This window comes from Stegodyphus dumicola, chromosome 3, assembly GCF_044657685.1.
Source record: "Stegodyphus dumicola isolate Sdum_Otavi_A_Nest chromosome 3, ASM4465768v1".
Taxonomy (NCBI): domain Eukaryota; kingdom Metazoa; phylum Arthropoda; class Arachnida; order Araneae; family Eresidae; genus Stegodyphus; species Stegodyphus dumicola.
In genome coordinates, this window is record NC_140770.1 from 235,327,489 (window position 1) to 235,333,488 (window position 6,000).

The 6,000-nt window shown below is 30.5% G+C and overlaps 1 protein-coding gene across 2 annotated transcripts in view; it reads right to left on the minus strand.

The window, feature by feature from the left end:
* Positions 1-3,608, minus strand: part of Rme-8 (receptor mediated endocytosis 8) — a 196,094-nt gene extending 192,486 nt beyond the window's left edge. The window contains exon 1 of one of the 2 annotated variants that reach the window (XM_085813925.1): positions 3,055-3,608. The gene's annotated coding sequence lies outside the window, so the exon portion shown is untranslated. The remainder of the gene's footprint in view (positions 1-3,054) is intronic. The other variant, XM_085813926.1, reaches the window with a different exon arrangement.
* Between the last annotated feature and the right edge of the window lie 2,392 nt (positions 3,609-6,000).

A 6,000-nucleotide genomic window follows, 5' to 3' on the forward strand; every position in this document is an offset into this window, starting at 1 on the left:
AAATCAACAAGGAAGTGGCATATAATTACCATTAATTACAAAATAAAAATATAAAATTTTATTTTATGGAAGCTTTAAATTCCACAGGAAAAAAAAAAAAAAAAAAAAAAAAAAAAAAAAAAAAAAAAACAGCTAAAAAGATCCAGTTAATGTTAAAGATAATAAATTTCATATTAAATTTCACAATGTTAAAAAATGCAAATGAATACATGAAAATGCATTCTTCTGGTTGTTTAACCCCTTAACTGCCGCGGGCGTATATATACACCTTGCTCAGCCGATGCGTTAACTGCCCCAGGTGTATATATACGTCCTTCCAAACTGCTATCATTTGCTTTGCGCTGCTACACCTAAAATTATTCGCAAAGTTAACTCATCGGCTGCGCATCTGGGGCAGTTAACGCATCGGCTGAGCAAGGCGTATATATACGCCCGCGGCAGTTAAGGGGTTAACTGATAATGCAAAAGACTGTAAGGTATATTTAAAAATTTAAGATGAGATGCCTTTGTATATGATTTTCTATGGAAAAACTTCCTCATATTTATATTACAAATATAAAAAGGCCTACAAATCCCAATGCAGCCAGGTTGTTTAGAAGAAAAGAGCTTAGGATGAATAATTAATAATCTTATATACTTAGCATTGCTGGACCACATTCTTGTGTATGTTTAAGGTAACAGTTTTGTTATTTGTAGCTGTTCCTTTTTACTCACAGCTAAAATTTATATAGAACAGGAAGACAAAGCTAGAGCTAGGAAAGATATTCCTATAAATTACATTTTAAGTATATACAATAATTTAAAAAATAAAATAAGCTTTGACAAATATTTTTAGCTAATGCAAATGTGGAAGTGATAGTCAAGTCTTTAGATGCAATAAAAACAATTTCAAATAAAATCTTCTCTTCCTAATGAAAATCAATTACATAAAATCTTATAACATCCTACAAATTATTTAGGTTGAGAATGCTTTCATAAATCCATATTCCAATATGAAAAAGGCAGTTAAAAACACAAAAATATATTACGGATTAATATTAATTAGATTATGGCAAAGCACTTGACTCATGGCCTATCCATCTCAGAGAAAAGATGCCTTCATGAAAGACTTTCTAAGAGAAAATGACATGTATTCCTATTTACACTTAAAAACTGTTATGCAACCAGTCTATTCGCTTTTAACCAGGATTTTAACCAGGGTCAAAATGCTAGTATTGAGTTACATTCCCACTTGGCTGCATATGAGAGAAAATAGATTAAACTATGCCCTATTTTCTTTGTGCCTCAAAGTTTAGAAACTTAAAAATGAATTGCATAATAAAAGGTTCCTATTCATCCACTAGATACAGCCCCCCCTTTATTGTTGTTATTATTATTATTATTATTATTATTATTCAATTTCTCACTGTCCCAAATTTATTTAAAATGTCTTTGTTTTCAAATATTGTTCTGGGGATGTAATGCAAAACATAACTTATTCTTTTAACCATGATGCTACTAGTGATTAATTAACAAAACATAGTAGACCAATTTGTGAACAGCTGATTTCTTATAACTAGATTCATGACACTGAAAAGCTGGTAAAAAGATGTACTACTAATGTGTAAAGAAATTATATTTATCACGAAAAATTCAGAAACTCAAATCATTTTGTGAATTTATCAATACACATTGTAAAACTGCTTTCAACAATAGCAAGACAAGATGGCTATTTTACTTGCATTCAAGACTATGATTAGCATTTTCCTTTCATTGTAATCATAGTATTTCCTTTTCACTCAAAAATGTTCTAAAACATTTCTGAGCAAATTCAATTTCAGTTCTACATTTCCTTACTAATTAGTTCCAAAGCTTTGTTAATATTTTTAAATGTATATTGGAGCACATAATGGTATAACAGATATTTTAAAGCAAAATGTTATAGTAACTGAAATGGAAGATGAAATCTGGTAAAAAATTTTAATTGAAGGAAGGAGAATGTGGAAAATCAGTTACAACTAAAAAAAGGGGGGTACATTACAGTAGAAAATTTCCAATGTCAAATCAACAGATTTCTATGATATCTGCACTGAATACATTCAGGAGTAATATATACAGTTTTTCATACCTCTCTAGTCTATGGTTTGAATCAACTGAAAATAAATGTAGCTATAATTCAAAAGAATATAAAAAACAGCTATATTTTTATGAAGAAAGTATAACACAATTTGGCTAATCTGATGTTGGGGTAAATCTAATGCTGTTGAAAAATCAGTGACAAAAGATATGAAAGAAAAATATGGTTGAATGATGAAAATTTCAGTGACAAATGACAAAGCAGGAGATAATAAAAATCTGAAATACTTAATTTATTTGGCTTTGCCAAGATCCAGTGTAGTTATTTTCATTAATAAATGTATCTTGCATGGAGAAGAAAAGGAAAAATTTGGAACATGACCTTTTTAACTATCATAAAGACATGTTTTAAGGATATCTCTCATACTGGTCCTAACATCAGAAAAAGAAAAAAAAAAATTAATATGTTCATGAATCTAAAATATGAACTTCATTATAGTGTATCTTTTACAGATGCGATGCTTCGATTTAAGAACATTTGTGATTTGCAATTCTTTTTTATATTAGAACTTGCTACAGTTAATGGATTTTTAAACTAGCCTCTTAAATAAAGTACAACACAAAATAAGAAACTTTTATAATTGATTTATCCAATTTTTAAAATGTCCCTTCTTTCACAAAATATCCCACGTTTTTGAACAAAATTTTGGCTATACCAGAGTATTTATAAAAATCATTATCAAACTGTAATTTAGTGACAAAAGTGAAAAATACAGAATAAAAACAAATTTTCCTAACGGCATTTTTCAGCCACACAAGGGAGGCTTTTGGCATGATTTTTTCAAGACGAAACCGCAGGTACAATCACACATCGAATATATTTAGCGACAGATAAACTATTATTAAATGACATCTTGGATTAACATCCACAGCTAAAAACCATAGCAATAATTCACGCAAAATAACAGTTTCATATGAATATAAGTATTTGATACGTACCTTTCGAAACTACAAACAATATTTTTACACCATCACTTGGTGATGCCTATAAATAAGAATTCTGCACGTCTTTACAGTAATGTTCAATACATGAATTAAATTAAACGATAAATACATTTCTATAAAACACGTCAATGTCTAGAAAAATTACATTATGCATTAAAAAAATTACTGCCAGTTGTAACACATTTGTCCGCCACTACCCGTGTATGTGCTGATTGGTTCCGTTATTATTTACTTATAATACCAACCGGTACAAATCAAAACTTGGAGGTGGATCCGAACCCGACAACAGTAACCACAATTCAGTCACGTAAAATATTCACTTCAGATTACAATTGCGATAAACAGTCGGTGGCTTGTCAAAAAAATGGATTAGCAGCCACTATTTCTCTAGGATACAATAAAATTAAAAAAACTTTTTAACTCAAAACAGTTATTGACGGAAAAATATTAGAAGAAATAGAATCATTATTCTTTTTAATCAGCTCTCCGATTCGTGAACTTTAGCCACTCTATATCAATGAAACTCACTGTATTCATTAAAATTAGAGACTTACAATTGGCATTTAAGATTTTGTGGAAAAATTATAGTATAATTCTGCAAATGATCTAATTTTAATAAACGTTTATAAACAAGATATACAAAGTATCATTAAAAGATCATAAATAGCATAATCAAAAAACATATGTAGCTCATAAGCTTTATTACAGAAGAATAAATCACAGATTGTTATTAAAATTTTTATGATATTATTAAGCATTCGAAATTTTCCGACACGATAAGAATTGTTATAGATGATCACTTAAACCCTCTTCAGGTCTATTAACGTGAAACTCAGTAAGAAATTTTTCTGAAAAACCAGTTCCTACCGGAAGTACAAAGGGCCGGCCCAGAGGCAAAGTCGCTGCGTCTTGGTATTTCGGTAAGGTTTTCGAATTCTAGAGAGAAACTCAGGGTGGGAGGATGTTGTATCTTCCACATATGTGCGAAAGTAGACTTGGCAACAACGACAGTGGTGTGATGGTGTATTGACGTGATGTTTAAAGGTAAAGGTCAGTGAATTTGCTAATATTCAATTTGATTGGTTTAAGTATTATGGAGAATATTATTAAAAGAAGAACTTCTGCTAGAGCAACCTTCACTAAAGGCAACAATTTGCAAATAGCGTATTTAAATTAACCAAATTTAAAACGTGACGAAATTGGAATTAAATTTTTTTCTTCAGAGCGAATTGCTACAGATTTGGCTGATTTCATTTCATAACGATGATAAAATTTGCCTTGCTTTAATAGATGGCAAATCTGAAGATTTTAATGTTGAATACGAGAAAATTGAAGAATATAAAGAAGCATTAAATACAGCTAGTATTCGTAGCGAAGAAAGTCTTGATAACCTTTCAAATTTTAGCGAACCGTTGGGGACAAATACAGGAGAAAAAACAAGATTAAAGCTCCCCAAAATAGAATTAGTGAAATTCAGCGGGGAAGTGAAAGACCAGCTCCTATTTTGGAGTCAGTTCAGTAAATTTCATAATAATGTGTCGATTGGTTGTGACGATACATTTCAATATCTCATCTGATAGTATTTGTTTATAAAGCATAATTTAAAGTTTTAATATTTTGGCAACATTGATATTAAATTGTAAAAAAGAATGAGTTAAAAATGTATCTGGAAGAGAGAGTTTTTTTTTCATTATTATGGTTTGGTAGAATGTGGTAAGATTTCTTATGTCTGATTTTCTTTAATAAAGTTTTCTTTTTGTATATTGCCATAATGTATTTTTGATAGAAGTGGATGATTCTTTTGAGAATGTTATATATATATGCCAATCCTAAATAACCAACATCATCTAATGCATGACATTTAGCAGTAGAGCCAGAAAAATTGTAGATAGCTGCTGATAACTATGCAAAAGCTGTTGATTGCCTAAAAACAAGGTTTGGCCGCGAAGAGCTACTTGTTGAGTATTATGTTGGCGAACTGTAATCATTGGTAGTAAAAAATGCTATGAACGTGAAAACAAAGATGAATATTGTTGAGTGTGTACGGGTTCGTTATGAAATGAATGCACAAGTCCGATGAAAAATGAACAAAAATTTATTATTATCACAACAAAAATGCTTAAATTTTCTCAAATTATCATGCAGTATTACAATATCTCACAGTAGTTTTCTTTTAACTACTCAAATGTCCAATAGAACGTAATTCAAAACAGCTAAAGAACGCTAATCCGCGAATTCGCTACAATCAACAACAGTAGTTTTCTAAACAACAACAAACTAAGCAACTACTACAAACTGAGATGTTTTCCTTCTTTTATAAGATTTTAAAATCACGCGCTAGAATTTTCCAGTATTTTCTCGAAATAAAAAAAGAGATATTTATTTATTTAATGCACGCGCTCTTGTATTTTCAATTTTCCGGCTTAGCTTTCTTTTAATATTCGTCACGCGCTGCACTGCGCGAGAAATAAAACCATTTAATTTATAATTGAACTAACATTAGCTTTTTAAATACCAAATTCGTAACACTGCCCCCTTCCCAAGGACTGCACGTCCCGGGCAGGAAGCTAAACTTACAACTGTGGCATAAATGCAGCTGAGGCATAAACATTACATCACAATATTGTTACGAATTTGGTATTTAAAAAGCTAATGTTAGTTCAATTATAAATTAAATGGTTTTATTTCTCGCGCAGTGCAGCGCGTGACGAATATTAAAAGAAAGCTAAGCCGGAAAAATTGAAAATACAAGAGCGCGTGCATTAAATAAATAAATATCTCTTTTTGATTTCGAGAAAGTATTGGAAAATTCTAGCGCGTGATTTTAAAATCTTATAAAAGGAGGAAAACATCTCAGTTTGTAGTAGTTGCTTAGTTTGTTGTTGTTTAAAAAACTACTGTTGTTGATTGTAGCGAATTCGCGGATTAGCGTTCTTTAGC